This window comes from Lonchura striata, chromosome 2 (genome assembly GCF_050655825.1).
Source record: "Lonchura striata isolate lonStrDom1 chromosome 2, ASM5065582v1, whole genome shotgun sequence".
NCBI classification, from domain to species: Eukaryota; Metazoa; Chordata; class Aves; order Passeriformes; family Estrildidae; genus Lonchura; species Lonchura striata.
In genome coordinates, this window is record NC_140704.1 from 144875307 (window position 1) to 144891969 (window position 16663).

At 44.1% G+C, this 16663-nt stretch overlaps 1 protein-coding gene across 17 annotated transcripts in view; it reads left to right on the forward strand.

Annotated features, from left to right (window-relative positions):
• ZHX2 (zinc fingers and homeoboxes 2) overlaps positions 1-4658 on the forward strand; it is a 74797-nt gene extending 70139 nt beyond the window's left edge. For all 17 annotated transcript variants that reach the window (XM_021546484.4, XM_021546479.3, XM_021546474.3 and 14 more), the window contains one exon: positions 3317-4658. The gene's annotated coding sequence lies outside the window, so the exon portion shown is untranslated. The remainder of the gene's footprint in view (positions 1-3316) is intronic.
• The last annotated feature ends 12005 nt before the right edge of the window (positions 4659-16663 follow it).

Genomic DNA, 16663 nt, shown 5'->3' on the forward strand with positions numbered 1-16663 from the left:
AGTTGCCTGAAACCCCTGTTTCTTACAAACCTCTTGTACCATGAAACCAAGATCTGCAGCAGCCTAGGTTTGGTGCCTGTGTCTCTGTGCTTGTGAGCAGTGTCAGGTATGTTGGAGTGAACCTCCTGCCTCTGTGCCCTGGTACAGATGTTGACCATAAAGCTTCAGGGCTCTGAGGTGCTCAAGTGGTATCAGAGAGGAATTTTTGTTAAGAACTTTAGTCTCAGTTAAACTGTTGCTGAGTGATGAGGAGCTTTCTGGTGCTTGTGTGAAAAATGCACCTGCTGAAAAGAGGAGCACTGGAGCAAGGACTTCTGCTGCCAAGAGTGTGCAGTAATGGTCAGAGGGGCCTTTTGTCCTCTGCTCTTTACCAGTTTCTCAGTGTGCTGCTCTGGGACCTAAAAAAGTCTTTAATTTTCCTATATTCTGCATGTAAGTCTCAGCTGAGAAATGCAAGTGCCTGCTCTGTGGTGCATGGAGGCATTGCTACAGTCATTGTGACAAAGTTTGGAATCTTTATACCCCACACTGATGGGACTCCGGGAATAATCTCAGCTAATGAATAATCTCAGTTTTTTCTAAGCTTTCATTGGACAGCCAATCTTAGAAATTTTCAGCTACAATTTTGATGTTAAATTAACAAGATGTTATTCCAAGTGACATCCAGGGTATGACTCAAAAGCAGAGACTTGTATGACCTGACAGAGAACTTGTTTCTGCCAGTTGTCATAAAAGCTTGATTTTTCCTAACATGCTCCTCAGGTACCACATGTAAGAGGTGGACTGAGGAGCTGACAAGGGATTCCTCTTGTCTCTCACACAGCCACACTTACTGTGTGAGTCTTTCACTGCTGAACCATACATCAGGCAGAAGCATGCTCCTTTCATATTCATGGTGTTGCTGTTTTGCTAGTTTGATCTACATAGTCTAAAATGAATGTTTTTTGATGATTTGCCTCCATACGCTTCTTGACTGAATTTGTGTGGCTTTTGTAAAACCTCAGTTCTTCCAGACCATCTCAGTCACTCTCTTCTCCAATATGTAGCTTTAGAAGATTTTGGAGCTATTAGAGAGCATTTGTGTTATATCCTACACAGACCTTAATGCCTTAAAAAACAGAGTTTTTCCAAAACTGATCCATGTTTGGCAGATTCTGCTGCTGCTGCAGCTAGAGGGAATTTCACAAGGGACTGGGCCTCTGTGAGAGCAGGATTCATGCCATGTTCTTCAGTGCCATCCCGGGACTAAGAAGAGGCTCTGTAATTGGATTTATTCCATGAAGCAGGTCAGCTTTCTTGAACAGAGGCTGGGGGACCTGTTCCCATAGGGTACTGGGCCTTCCAGATGTTGAGTGGCTGCTGTAGGGTGCACTAAAGCCATCTCTGGAAGTGTTCCTGGGACTGTCATGAAGCTTTGTGTCCCTCTTTTAATAAGGCCCAGCTGCTCTGTCAAGAGAGTGCTGTACCTCCCTTCCCATCAGCAGAGAGGTTCCTGCCTTCCTGCAGCACGGGTCAGAATTAGGTCCCTTGTCCTCCTTTCCACAAACTCAACAAACAGAAACTGGTTCTGAATGAAATACAGCAAACTACAGCTCAGACAGGAGAGCAGGACCAGAGCTTGCCAGACTGTTTGGCAGCTTCTGCTGTCTCTTTTTAGTGTTGTCTCCCTGTGGGGTTTTCCCAAGATAAGAGCTTTTTTTTCTCAGAATGATTTGGTTTTTTCCCCATCACCACCTTTTCACAGTGATCTGTATTTTTTTGGAGTTATTTCCTGACCTCCTTTTTTAAGCATGAACCCTGCAAGATGCAGGCACCAAAGCCCATGGCTCATGGTGGGAACAAGGTAGTTGAGCACCCTGGATCTTGATGGCTGTGGCCACTGCTCTGTGGAGATTTGCCAAAGTCAAACCATGTGTGCACTGTAGGAAAAAAATAAAAGCCTGAAGGCAGTCATCCATTGCATCTGCTGAGTGCATGACATTGAGCATCAGAGGTAGTCTGGCTTCTCTTGGCATCTCCAGCCCCTTCTGCACTGTTGCAGGAGCTGAGAGGACTTGCTTGCCAGTGACCCAGTGCATTCCTCAGTGTCCAAAACCACCAAAAGTGAACACCTCTGGGGTTTCTCACTTTCTGCCCAAGTTCTCACTTCTCTTGAGTTTTAGTGTTTCATTCAGAAAGCTCACGGTTCTGTTTGCTACTGGTGCTGGGCTCCAAGTCAGCATCCTGAAGTAACTCAGCATGGGACTGACCGGTGGTTTTTGCAGTATTCAGGTCACCCTAAAACTTTTGAGGGACTGTGGCTGAAATAGGGAGGGCATGCTTTTTCCCCTGAAATGAGTGAGGTGCATTAGAGACCCAAGCTCTAATATAATGAAGGATTTCAGAGGGAGAAGCAAAACCCAGTGCAGCAATTAAAATTTTCCAATGAGTCAGGATGAACAGGGGCCTGTGTGGGAAGGTCTCAAGGGTATGGGGAGGACTTTTCCCCTTGATGTTGGTGCAAGCCTATGGCCTTTTCCCAGGCTTGACTGCATTGCAGATGCCAGATAGAGCCCACTGCTTTTGTGGGAAATAGCAGACCAGACCGCAACATCCATGGAGGTGTTAGCTCAGGTTTCCATGAGCACTGCAGCAGGGTGGGTGAAGAGGATGTTTGCACTTCTTGCAAGTTCACACCTCAGTGTGGAAAAACTGAGCATAATCCCTGTCACAGAGCTCTTGCTTTTTGAGGGGAGCTGGGGATACGTTTGAGTTGGTGGCTATTTGAAGGTTGGGTTTTGAGGGGTCATCTTTTAATCTTTGTTCCAATTGTGCAGCCTTTATGTAGGTGCAGGAGTGATAGCAGAACCAGGAAGCTGCTCTGCAGAGCACAGACACATACAACTTTTTCCATTGTCTTTTAGTTTGTATAATTTTCTAAAATCATATAAACCAGGAAGTATTATGAGGGGATTTACTGGGGGAGAAAGACCTGAAGTCTTCCTGGTTTTAGCACTGTCTGTCCTTTGGTTGCAAAGTAGTTGCCCCAAACACATGCATGCATAATTTTGAGTCAGTGTGAGAATGTGCCTGAGCCAAGGCTGGACCATATATCCCTGCTAGAAGTCTATAGGGGGTCATTAGCTGGGTGATACATGCAGCAAAAATGCAACATCCTACCACATGAGGCTATGATAAGGATAGGCCTCCAGGTACAGTTAACACAAAATAGTGTTACCATATGTGCAGGGATATAAACCAGGTCTCATCATAATTAACAGCTCAAATAGTTCATAGTGCCTTAAAAAATAATATGCTGCTGTTGTAATTTTTGCAGGGGTACTCCTCAGCTGCACTGTCCTGATGTTGAAGGGGAAATGCTGTCTGAAAATAGAAGAAAACTCTATTTTGCTGCCTGGGTGAGAGAGTGTGACTCCAAGTCTCAAACCGCACTTGTGGAGGCACAGTGAGAAGAAATTCTCTCATGGAGCGTCACCATGGAATTGCTGATAGTGCCAAAGTCCTACTACTGCATTAGAGAAGAGAAGAAAGAAAGAGGAAAGGGTCATTGTACATAGTTTTTCTCTTAGTTTCTCTCCCACCCACTTTCCTGCCCAGCCTCTTCCTCTACTGGAACAGATTTGTACGACATAAAAATTTTGTTAATTTTTTTAATAGGTGCAAGTTATTCTTGCATATAATGCAACTGAGAAATTTTGGGGTTGGTTGGGGGAAGGGAAGTGTCTTTTGTGGAGGAGGGAGATTTTTGTTTTTTTTCCTGAAGTGTTTTAAGAAAGAGTTGCAATCTTTTGGAGTTGTCTTGGTGCAGATCAACACCTGAGCCCAGATCCCCATTCCAGTTTACATTTCAGACCAGTTAAACATGTTCTGGAGAAGTGGGGTTTGTTTTTTTGTTTTTTTCTCTTGTTTTGACTTTTTTGTTTTGTTCTCTGGCCACCTGCTACTGATTGAAATACTTAAATCTCTGCTTTTCCATGCTCCTACAAGGCAAGTCTTCCCCAGCTCCTGTACTTTACTTTTTACCAGCCAGCCCCAGCTGTGGGTCTCTGAAGATTTGGCTAGAATGCCTTCTTTTGATTATTGGTTTGGTTTTGGGCGGGTTTTTTAGCACTTTTTGTTGAAACATGCAGTACAACTCCCAGAGGGGTTGGAATGAGGAAATGAAGATGCTTCATAATCCAAACTTACTTGTGGTTCTTTGGCTGGTACAGCGATGGACACCATAACCAGCAGTCTGCCCTCCAGCTTTAGACGTTGTAGCGCACAACAGAAGTTTCTTATTAACCTTTGCCACTAAATTTTTAGATCGCTCCTGGGTTCCTGAGTGCACTTTTTTCAAATACTGCTAATTTGGATTTGTGTGGGGATGGCTGTCTGTCTGTGAGGAGGGAGCAGAGGAGAGCAGGAGCCTGCGTGCAAGAGCTGAGCTGTCCAAGTGCATTCCTCTGACGAGCTGGGGTTGAAAACTTGCCCACCTTTCAGTATGCTGCACAAATAGGATGCTAGGGAGTTTGAATAAATCCAACTTTTCTAACTTGTTGCTCATTTGTTGTAACTCAATAAAACAAAGGCTAAAAATTTTGGTAACTTTTTTCTCAACTCTTTTGTTTTACTCTAAAATAATTAAATAAAACCCAAAAAAACCAAACCCCACCCAACCTCAGCCCAAACTTTGTGCACAGGATCTTGATGTCTTTAGAGCTGCAGTGAAGGTTTTACTGGTTTTGCAGAATTTGGCTTGGCAAATACTAACTTTATTAAAGTGAACTCCATGAATGCTAATGTTTATTCCCCCATGTCAGTGAGCTGTTTCCTGCAGGAAGGATGCAGATAGTGCCTGGGAATGAGCCTTTGGGGAACACCTTTTATTTTGATTGCAGATTCACAAACTGAATGAATGAATGAAACCACCCCTGTGATTCACCCATATGTAGTTATTTTTATTAATCATCAGCACAATGTATAACTGCAGAGAGAGGTTTACAGTGGGTGGCAACAATTCCCTTGCAGTAAAGTTGTCTGGTTCATTGCTGAAGAGGAGTGACTGAATGGGGCAGCACTTTGCTGCACCTGTGTGTCACAAGTCAACAGCAAAAGGTGGGTAAAGGGCATCAGCTGCTCCCTGGGCAAAGGCTGCCAGACAGGAGCGTGCACATGTCCCATCACACACAGCTCAGGTGTTCACCTGCAGGGTGGAGATAGATATCCCTGCAGTCATGGATGCACAGATCAGGTGACCAAAAAGAAAATGCACCTGAAGATACTTGTCCAGAACTCCAAAGCTGTAACCGAAACTAATTGCCACTTTTGTTTTCATTGTCTGTGTGAAAGGATACATTATGAAAGTTAATATTTTAATTGCCCTTATGAAGTTTTTAGCAGCCACTTGATGGCTTAGTATTCCAGTTTGCATCTCTCCTGTCTGACATGTGTTGTACATCTGTGTGTTTGGAGCACTGACCTACTTAACTAGCAGTGCTCCTGGGGAGCTGAGGAAGAACAAGACCCACCTGGGTTTTTCTGTATTTGTACATCCCAGATACAGTGGATTAGGGCACAGGACTGGGGCTCTTTGAGAGCTCTGCAATTCAAATAAAACAGCAGCAGTGGCCCCGCAGTGTCGTCACACAGATAACACATCTGAGGCTGTCCCCCAGCAAACAGGCTGGCCAGAGCCTGGCACAGCGTGGGCAGCCTGGCAGCACTGGAGGCTTGTGCAGGCAGGTCGTGGTGTGGTACCAAACCTTCAGACCCAGGAAAGCCGAGCCCAGGACCCCTTTTGTCTGAGCTTAAAGCAACCCAGGTGCCCACAGAGGCTGCTTCAGTGTGGCTGCTGGAGCTGGGCACTGGAAGCAGGCTTTGTTTTTAATGAGCGTTTCTAGGAGAGAGCCAGCAGCGAGGGACAATTGGGACATTGTGCACGGCAGCCACTGGGGACAGGGCCTTGGGGTTCCATCCACACGATGAAAACCTGCTGACACCAACTTTGCTCCCACAGCCCTGCACCCCCAGAGCTGCTGCTGGCACCATGGCAAGCAGGGCCTGTCCTGGCACAGTCCTGCAGCGAGGAGACAGCTCAGGACAGCCCTTCCTGGGCAGGGTCCCCCAGCACCAGCAGTGCCTGGGACTCAGGTGTTGATGATGTCTTCCACAATGCATTTGAACCTAGAGTGTTGAAATTTCTAATCAGAAGAAATCTAGTTAAACACAAAATAAAAATAAACCCGATTTTTAAACTTGTACAAGATTAAAATGTGGCTTGTAGAAAAATCCGTCACTGGGAAGTCAGTAACAATTTGAATTAGATGGCCTTTGCTTTTTTAATTTTGTCTCATTTTTTCTGACAAGAATTTTCATTATTCTGCTCAGTCCATAAGATGCTGGGAAGCTTTATATTGATGTTAGAGATCTGGGGCTCCAAGCACATAGAAACACAATTTAGACATGTCAGAAGCCTTATTAAATGTGAATAGTGAGATACTACTCAGACAACAGGGAATGGCATCACAGAATGGTTTGGATCACAAGGAACATTTAAAGATTATCTCATTCATCACCACTGCACTGGGCAAGGACATCTTTCAATAGATCAGTGTCTCAAAGCCCCATTTAAACAAGCCTTGGGAATTTCTGGGGCAACAAGTTAAGCAATTATAAACACCAGACTAAATTACGCAGTTCAGTTTTCTCAAATACTATTTTGAAAAAAAAAAAAACTTCACTTTCCCATCACAATTGTGCAGTACTATAATTTTTTTACCTCATATCTCCAATTCTGACCTTTGGGAATTTCATTTAATGTGTCACTCTGAAATTCAGCCAGTGAGTGGGGCAAGAAGCCTGCACATGAGGGTTGAAACTCAGCAGTTGCAGGGATCACTCTAGGAAGGAGTGTCCCAGCACTATGTGGACCAGTACAAACTGGAAGGAAAGTGCTAGGTTATACAAGAAATCTGAGTGACTATGAGCATAATGATAATTGTGTGATGATAACTTAATCTACAGAAATACATATGCAGGTAAAAGGCAACCAATAGAAGGAATTTTTATGCATTATATTTGCCATCAACAGAAATATAACCACTTAAACATTCTTCATCTTCTTAAAGCCCTCAGATATTCTTAGGTAGCAAAAAGATGCATCCTGAAATCTTACCACCAGTTTACAGAAGGAGGAGAAGAATAAATTTCAGGAGCAGATAAGACAACATTGTAGAAAGCATTGTTAGCAAGGAAAGAGCACACCAGCAATGGAAAGGAACTTTTTTACTGTTTGCTGGGTAAAAAGAGAAACCTGAGTGGGAAATCTCCTGTACACATGTGGTCAGAGACTAACAGAAAGCAGATATGAATGGGGCCTGTGGCTCTTGAGCATAACTCCAAAAATATTCATAATACAGAAGGAAAAGTGAATGCATTCAGTGAAAGCAAGAGAATGTGAGATACACAGTGAAGGAATGGAAAAGCAGCATAAAAAGCACCAGGCAGGGTTTCTGGGGTGTTATGCAGTTGAATTCTATCCCAATCAGATTATTGCAAGCTCTGGCTAGGACAGAGGTAAGAGCTGAGTAATTGTCAGAGCAAATAACAGCACACCTTGAGCACAGCAGGCAAAAGCAGGGGGGGGTGGTTCGTGGTTTTCTTATTTCCCTCAAACGGATGCACCAAAATGGTAGTTATATTAAAATTCTCACAATTTACATGCACCTAACATATCCATCAAGCTGGCTCAGGCACAGTAAATGGGACTTCTTTGTAGTTTCCTCAGTACACAAACTCGCCTTCCTATTTTATTTTTTTTTTCTTTTAATATTTCTTAAAAGTCTGGATCATCCCAGTGCAATATACTGTGTAAAATTCAGTGTGCAGCAAATTTAATCTAAAAAATAATTAGTTCTGCAAACATCTACAAGACAGCTAAAGGAATAAAAGCATTAGCCAAAGTTTATGGACACAGAAACTGAAATGTAGGTAGGTATTCGTACGACTGCTGAATAAACATGCTAAAGCTAAGAGCTGAGTTCAGCTTGGCCTAGTCTTGACTTCCCAATAAGGAAGCTTCATTTTATATTGGTATCAAATCATTGCTCTTTCATTGGCATTTCTATGCCTTCCACTCTACAAGGGGCAAAGGCACAAGGGCAGAAATGAGCAGCCTGGCACTGGGGATTCTCAGAGACCCGCATCCCACACAGTCCTGCCAGGACATGTGTCTTCTCCAGCCCAGGTCTCCAGGTAAAGCTTTCACCTTCCTGCCATAATTCCTTCCACCTTTAAGTCTTTTCCTAAACATCATCCATCCATCTTCCTTTCCCAGAGACCTGCTTTGGGCGGTGTGGTTTAACGCCAGCTAGCACCTCTGCCCTACACAGCTGCTCACTGACTCCCCCTCAGCTGGATGGGGAGGAGAATTGGGAGGGTAAAAGTGGGAAAACTCATGGGTTGAGATAAAGACATTTTTATAGGTAAGGATAAAGCCAGGTACACAAGCAATGCAAACAAGGAATTCATTAAAATCCCATGGGCAGGCAGGTGTGCAGAAAAACAGGGCCCCACCACCTGTAACAGTGACTTGGGAAAACAAACACCATCACTCCAAACATCCCATTCCTCCTTCCTTCTTCCTCAGCTTTTATTGCTGAGGATGACCAATGGTTTAGGATACTACAGAATCACAGAGTAGTTTGAGTTGGAAGGGACCTTGCCACAACCAGCACCAGCACAGGGGACCCCAGGGGGAGATGCCAGGTGCTCCCCCAGCCTGGGTGACATTTCTGGCCATTGCTGCAGCTGCTGTTCTATTCCCACACAGAGGGAATTTCCTTTTCTGTTACAGTAGGAGGTAACAACATGCCAAGGGGTGCTTTAAAACACATCAGCACCTGCAATTAAACCCCTCACAGTTTAAGGAGCGTTGTTATCTCCTCAGACCAAGAAGCATGGAACCATTCAGCCTCTTTGGCCTCCCTGAACCACTCACACCAAATCCTTAACACCAAAAGGCATCTTGTCACACAGTGGCATGTAACATATATCTGTACCTAAATGTTCAAATTTGACATGCTTTGCTTTTTAAGTCCTCTCATAACCCCAGCAGTCCCTGTCATCTCAGTGCTGGGGCAGGAATTTAAATAAGCACTAACATTTGATTGATTGGTATAGTTATTAATTATTGTTTGTGACACATTTGGAGATGGCCACTGCACATGCTAAGAGCAAGGGGATACAAATGGAGCATCTGCAACAGAAATAGGATGCCAGAGGTTTTGGCACTGTCAGCCCCATTATACAGAGGGTGAGTAGAAATACCCCAAGTTGAGAAGCACAGCTCCAAACCTCTTCTCCAGCCCAGACTCAGCTATCACCATACTTAACCCCAGCTGAGCAAACAGCAGGCAAAGAGCACTTGTGTTGGGGTGAGGGTCCAGAGATTTGACCCAGCATGGCCCAGGTGAAGAGTCCAGAGCCAGGAGTGCAAGCCAAGACCTATCCCTGCATCTGATGGTTGGCATGCCTTAAGGCTCCCTTTTTAGGGATTTAAACAAAAGGAATTTTAATTTTTTTTTTTTTCCTTTTTAATGCCAGCATTTGAATAGGGAGGGGGAATGGAAATTTTAACTCAAACACTGAAGGTCATGGAAAGGCAAGGAAGACATTGTCTCCATGAACATTAAAAGGAAGACCAACCCTGCTGTATCAGAGTGAAAAGATGAATACTTCTTTTGGTTGGGAAGAAAGTTTCTCCATGCCTGGTTGCAGTGCAGCATTGCACATCGGAGACTGCTGCGGCTGAGAGCAAGGAGAATTAATTACTTTGCTTTTTGAAGCATGGACTGCTCTGCTCTGCTGTGCCAGCTTCAAGAACGATAAGCACTTATCCAAAGAGTGCAGTTTTGTCCTCAAGCGTGGGAGTTTTGCCCATCTAAATCACGGGAGCCTGCTGAATCTTTGTTTTGTTTTCTTCATACTTGGCCTGCACTTGAACCTGGACATCACCACTCTCTTTTCAGACTCACACAGAGCAATTTTGTGCCATCCAAGGGAGGGACACTGGACCGAGCACTGCTGACCACAAAGTGTCCTGGTGTCACTGTGCTCAGCACTGGCCTGGAGTGGGGCTGCTGCCACCACAGCACAGCACAGCCCAGACAAGGCTTTGCCAAACGTGAACTTATCTCCAAATCACCTCCTCTCAGAGGATTTTGCTTTCGTAGAATCACGGAATATGCTGAGTTGGAAGGGACCCATCAGGGTCATAGAGTCCAATTCCTGGCCCTGCATGGGATACAAAGAATCACACCCTGTGGCTGAGTTTCAAGGACATTTCAACATCTAAACAGAAGTGAAGTACACCTCTCTCTGAGGGAGCAGGTGGTGGCACTGAACAATGTCTTCAGCACTTTGTCCTCAACTAGGCAGCAGCAGAATAGGCTTATTGATAATGTGTTTGGCCTTTTGGCCTATTTTGTTGAGTATCGTATACCTCCCACAACTACTTATTCATTTAGAAGGTGATTTTGTTTTTTTTTTTAATACAAGTGACTTGGGAACTGAAGTCATACAGGTTGATGAAGCTTTCCTCCTTTACTTACAAATAACTTCCAGGTGGACCTTAGTAGGAGAGAAATGCTTTCACTCAGTAAAAACACAGCCCACTAATTCAGGGCATCTGCAGATGCTGCTGCACTGACCTTCATCAGGCAAAATTACAGTGTTTTAAATTTTCACTGTAGTGTTGACACCCCTTCTGAAAAAGAGCAGTTCCCACTTTTCCCAAAGCCACTGTTTGTGGCCATCTGCAACTTCAGCTTGCCAGAGTCATAACTCCTAGTGCTCCTCCTCATCCCAGCTTTTTGGCAAAAGATGTTGATTTACCTAAGCAGTTACAAAAGAACCTAAGGACACAGGCATGGGGCAGTTTTTAAATGAAGAGTTCCTGCTGGCCTGTTTTAAACAGACTCTTCCAGCAATACTCAGTAAACCTCATCCCAGTTCTCTGCAGAGCCAAAACTGGTATGTCCTCTGCATCCTGCACACACCATCTTCATAGCCACAGCATTAATGATTTTCAAAAAGAATCCAACATGCCAAACATAAGACTACATATAAAAGCTGTTTGGAGCTTATCAGGTTTTATCATCCATTCCTTGATGCTAGCTAGAACTGCCTTATTTCCATGCCTTGAATAACCTGTATTAATTTGATACTACTGAAACAGTCACCAGCACCTAAGCAAGTCAAGGATCAAGCTGACAGACAAGAAAAATCATCACTTCTTTTCAATCATGTTCTCCACTCCCTGAATTATCTTATGCAGGTAACCATTTCCTAATTGACACTCATGCTTGTTCAACACCAGATCAGTCCTTCAAATATGACCAAAGGCTAAGATCTTAAACCCATCACCACTCAGGTCACAAGACAAATGTACAGGGGTGGGGAAAAAATTAGGTATGCCCAAATAGTCTCTATTGTAATTGTTATTCAAAAAGGTCTAAGGCACCAATGTAATTTTTCTTTCAAGTCTCTTCCCACCCTTATTCCCCAGCTCTTTACCTAGGCTGCAGTGCCAGTCAGTGGCTGTTTTTCTGGCAAACACATAGCAAAGCTGAAGCCTGACACACAGTGGCATACTCAGAAAAATCTGCAAGTCTACAAAATTGCCCTTGTTTATTTGCTTTACTATTGCTCCCTGCCCAGAAGCACCTAAGAGCAAGCTCACCTTTTGGCATATACTTAACAAAGCTTGCAATTTTAAGATACTACTCTGAAAGGGAAAAAGATTAAATTTTCATAGGTCAGAGAGTGAGTGATTTGGCCCACAGATTAATGGGCCAGGTCAAAAAAAAGCAAAACAGTGATACAGGGAGGTACATATCCAGCATAAATGATCATGGCAGTGCCAACAGTGCTGAGTTACAGAACAGCTAATGTGAGGGAGATGCCATGTGCTGTCCTGCCCCTCCCCTGGCTGATGGGGACACAGAGCCCTGCCCCACTGTCCCACAGCCTGCTGCCCAGCTGGCACTTCCAGGGCAGGGTGTACCACCAAAGTCCCCAGAGAGCGAGCAGAACAAGCCCTTCTCCATGCATTAAAAACCAGATCAACCCACAGAGTGTGCCCAAACTCCCTCTGGCTTTCAGCCACTAGGACTAAACTACTCTTAGATAGCCCTTCCCAGTGTCAGAGTGGTCACAGAGGAACAATCACTTTCCTGCTTTCTACTCTTTTCCCTGGATTCCTCCTGCTTTCCTTCCCCTTCAGCAACATGCCCATGCATCCTCTTCAGCAGGACTTTTCCTCTAAACAATGCAGCCAGGGGTCATAATTAATCACAGTTTTCCATACTCCATTTCCCTGCTCATTGTCCCACCACTTGTTGGGAACCTTATCTTTATTAGCTGGTCTTATCATGACTCACTTACACATTAACAGAAACTCTTCTTACTCAGCAGGATTTCTTTGTGGCTGCACAGGGCAGCTCTGTGGAATGATCCACCCCACTAGAGCCAGCCTTGGAAGTCATTGATCTCACTCAAGATGCACAAGGGGACACAAAATGGTCTAGGAGAACTTTGAGGAACTGCCAGAAGCAGATTTAGAAGACAAAGACTTTCTATAGGGAAGCAGATGCATTAGCTTATGTTGTTTGTATTAAATTATATAGTAAATATTTGGGCCCGATGAGCTGTGCTCTAATAGCAGCTACAGAGCTGAGATCCTTCAGCACAGAAACTGCATCCAGCTAAAATATCCCCCTGCCCACTTAGCTACATAACCAGATAATACTGCCCTAGGCCTGTTATCTGTCTGCTTTCAAGAAATTAGACTGATAGAGTTCCTTGAGATTTACCAGACCTTCAAGGTGCAGTATCACCACACCTACACCTCCAATACAAGATTTTGTCCTTTAATTCTACTATCACCTTGGCCAAGAAGGTTAAATGACATCCACTTATATCAATGGCTCTTACTATTTCTTCTTTTCTTGAAAGATACTTTACACAGAGGAATTCACTATTTGAAAATGACAGAATAATGGGTACAAGGTGGGGGGAAAATGCTTTGTTAGAGATAAAAGTAATTTCTTAGTGAGTGGATCTGTGAACCCCAAGAATCCATCTCTTGTGAAGGCAATAGCTCATCCAAGGACTTACAGCCTGGTGAGACCTCCCAGTGTCAGACTGTCCAGGTGAGAAGCAAGCAGAGCTCACCATTTGGGTAATCACAGCTTCCATTCTGTTTGGGAAGAGTAAAGTGTCTGCAACAACACTGCAATGACTGCACACTCCCCTCTGCTCCCAAAACATCCATGCACATCCCCATGGGGTGGCTCTGAAGTACAGAAATAAAGAGAAAGTTTGGAGGAACCATTAGATGCTCAATTACAACAGCTAGAAAAAGACTGGGTAAGACAGCACAAAAACTCTTCTTCTGAAGCAGCAACTCCAAAAGCTCGAGTGGCATTCAAGGACAAGAATTCTTGAGTTAAACTAGTTACATTCATCAGGTCATCTGAGAGAAGAAGCAGCTGATATCTGGAGAACAGAGATGGATGTAAACAAGGGAAGAGGTATTAGACTAGTTATCACCTAAAGGGGTGAAAAAAAATATATTGGTAATTTACTGCCTGCATGACAGAAGAGGCAAGAAAGATTATAAATTGCTATAAAACCAGTATTGCTACTGGGCACATGATTTTAAGTAGCAAGGCTCAACTTCTGAAAATGGAGTTCTTTATATATGATGGCTGTTACAGCAGGCAATGGGTAAAGATCCCTGTTACAGCCTGCCCAGGCTCTCTGAACTAATAAGGATTTACATTCTGCAGGTGCATCTGATGCCCCTGTAAGGCTTGTCTGCCTCTGCAAAATGCAGGCAGTGGGTGTGAGTCCAGTGCAGTAGAGCTGAGAATTTCCCTCCTCTTCCTCCTGTGCTATTGTGAAACATTAAAATTGGCTCTAATGCTTTGAGTGCAGTTTCAGATGAAAAAGAAGGAATGTAGACTTAAATGAAATAATACTGCTCTAACTAAAACATACAGGAAAACAAAAAATCAGGTTGTAACTACCCCAAGGAGAGCAACAGACATGCTAGGAAGCTTTCACCATGACTGCAGCAACTGCTCCAGGTTCTTAAACCCCTTCAGGTACTCCCTGCTCAGAAAGCAAGGAAGATAGAAACCCACTGACCCAATGGTTCAAGTAAGGCCTTTTTTCCAACATGCAAGTCTCATCTCAGACAAGAGCTATTTTTTTTTCCAATTTATTGCAATGAAAAGCCACCACCACCATAACAGCTCTGGAAACAAAGGCTGCAGAAATATTTTGCCCCAGTCAAAAAAGTAGGTTCTGATTTCAGCTTTTAAGAGTTGACTTGAACTTTAAAAGCAAAACAGAAAACCCATTATACCTCCTAAGATAACTGAAATGTAATTTTAGAAATAAAAACCTGAAGCATTTCATCCCCATCAGTATCACCCAAATAAAATACTCTCATGTTGCAACTCCACCTCCACCTCCCCCCCCCCCGCTGCCACAATTTCTTTGCAATCCTGTTCCAGTGAAGCCTGTGCATGTTGCAGGCACACACAGGTCTGATCTCCAGCTAAGAACCTCCCTTCTGCACATGGAGGCTTTGCCCCTTTATTTTCACATAGGAGCCTTCCCTTCTACAGCCTTCAGGATCAGCAGTTTTCATCTCAAGAGGCTTTCCTGACATACCCTGGGAAAGGCTGTACCCAAGAGTGACAAACCAGGACCTCCTCAAAATGCTATGGCCACTTCTCATCCCTATCTGTCCTATTCCCTCCTGGGTTGTACAGCCCCACCAGTTCAACCCAGCCAACTAAGGAAAGTCAAATAAATCAAGTTTACTGTCAGGTCACGCCTCCCACTCTTCCCCTTAGCCCCCGTGGATTGTTTTGGCATGCTGAGGTGTCCTGGTCTCCCTGGGGAGCCCCTGCCCTGGCTACGCTCATCTTGTACTACCAAAGCCAAAGCAGATGTTGACACAGCTAGAGAGGAATGTCTGTCCCTGAGAATGAGCAAGGGCTGCACTTCAGTTTGAATATTGGTAAGACAGAGCTGTAGAGCAGAAAAAAACCCCAAATATTTCTGTGCTGGATTTACACAACACAAGGGCTGAAAGAACAATAAAAGTTTTTTCTGCCATAAGTTACATAAAGTTTTGGGGTCTTCAAGCTTTTCGAAGCTGCCTCAGAATCTCTGCTCTCCTTTTTCAACATTAATTGGATTTTGATCTTGCATACCTTGGGGAAGAAAAGCGAGACAGAACAGAAAACATAACAAGATTAACTTTCCTAGATGTTTATACATTCAAAACCCCAAACCCTCTAGCAGCTGAGCTTTGAATCAGATTTTTAAAAAATTATTCTGTATGTAAAAGCTCGAGTGAAAATACCAAAACATTAACATTAGTTAAGTTTAACTCCTTAACTTAAACCCCTGAAACAAGTAAGGCCAATGGCCAAGGCACACATATGCCATCTTCTTTTTGCAGTTGCTTAAATTCTGAACAGCACTAAGCTTAGGCAGTTCAGAGTCAGTGGACAACTGCTTGAAAAGACAGGTAAAGGGGTGTAACAGGCACACGATCAATGCTTCCTTCCAGCCAAAGGCACATCCCTGAGACCAGCTGGGGGTACAAATATTGAGCAGTCTCCCTTTGCCCCTCCTCCTTTTGTGGGGTTAAGGATTCAGTAGAGAAGGACAGAGAGGTGTTGCTTTTCTTTGCAGTCTGAATGGAGACTGCCACTTTCTGAGCCCATACTGCAGATAAAAAAAGCACTTTGAAAAACATTATTTGATCAATGAATACAATCCCTAGTTAATGTTTTTCTTTCCCATTTTCAAGTCCAGTTTAAAACACAAATTCTCAGCAGCTTTAGATCCTTCATGACTAATTAAAAATATTTTTTCACCTGAAAACAGTAGGCTTCTCTACCTCATTCATACACCAGCACCACACTGCTTTCCCAAAAAATAAAAAGAAGCCACCATGTAACCCAAATTGCATTTCTCCATCACAGTACATGTTCTCCACAGCCTGGGGCTATGAGCACACCTGCACAAGCACCAGGAACTGAAGCAGTTTGGATTGCACTGATCCAAGATCCTCTGTTCTATAGAAACCACACCGTGTAGGAGGGGCACTCTGGACTGCAGAAGGAGGCAGCAGCCCCTGCAGCCTGACCCTTCACGTGCCTTCTGTCAACTCCACACCCCATGGCCCAGGGGAGGTTTCACAGCACCAACACTGAGCAGTGCCAGGCCAGTCAGGCTTAATGAAGACAAGTGCTTAAAAAAGCCCTTCCAGTAGGGAGCAGGTGAGGGAGCTTTGATTTTAAAAGAGACTGAAGAGTCTGTTAGGGTTAACTACAAACTAGCCTGGGGTTCCTTAGGGAGGGCTAACTGATACACTAACTTGAAACCAAAGGGAAACAAACTGCAAAGAAACTGCCTCCATTTAACTAAATGCCACAAGGTGACCTGAACTCTGTAGTGTGAAGAGACCAAGCAGATTGACAAGCCAAGGGTTGGCATAGGCATTCTCACATCTCCAGGGGCAAAGACAAGTCAATGAAACCATTAATAGACAGATCCACCTGCTGTCCTTTAATCCATGCCCAGTCCAAGGACT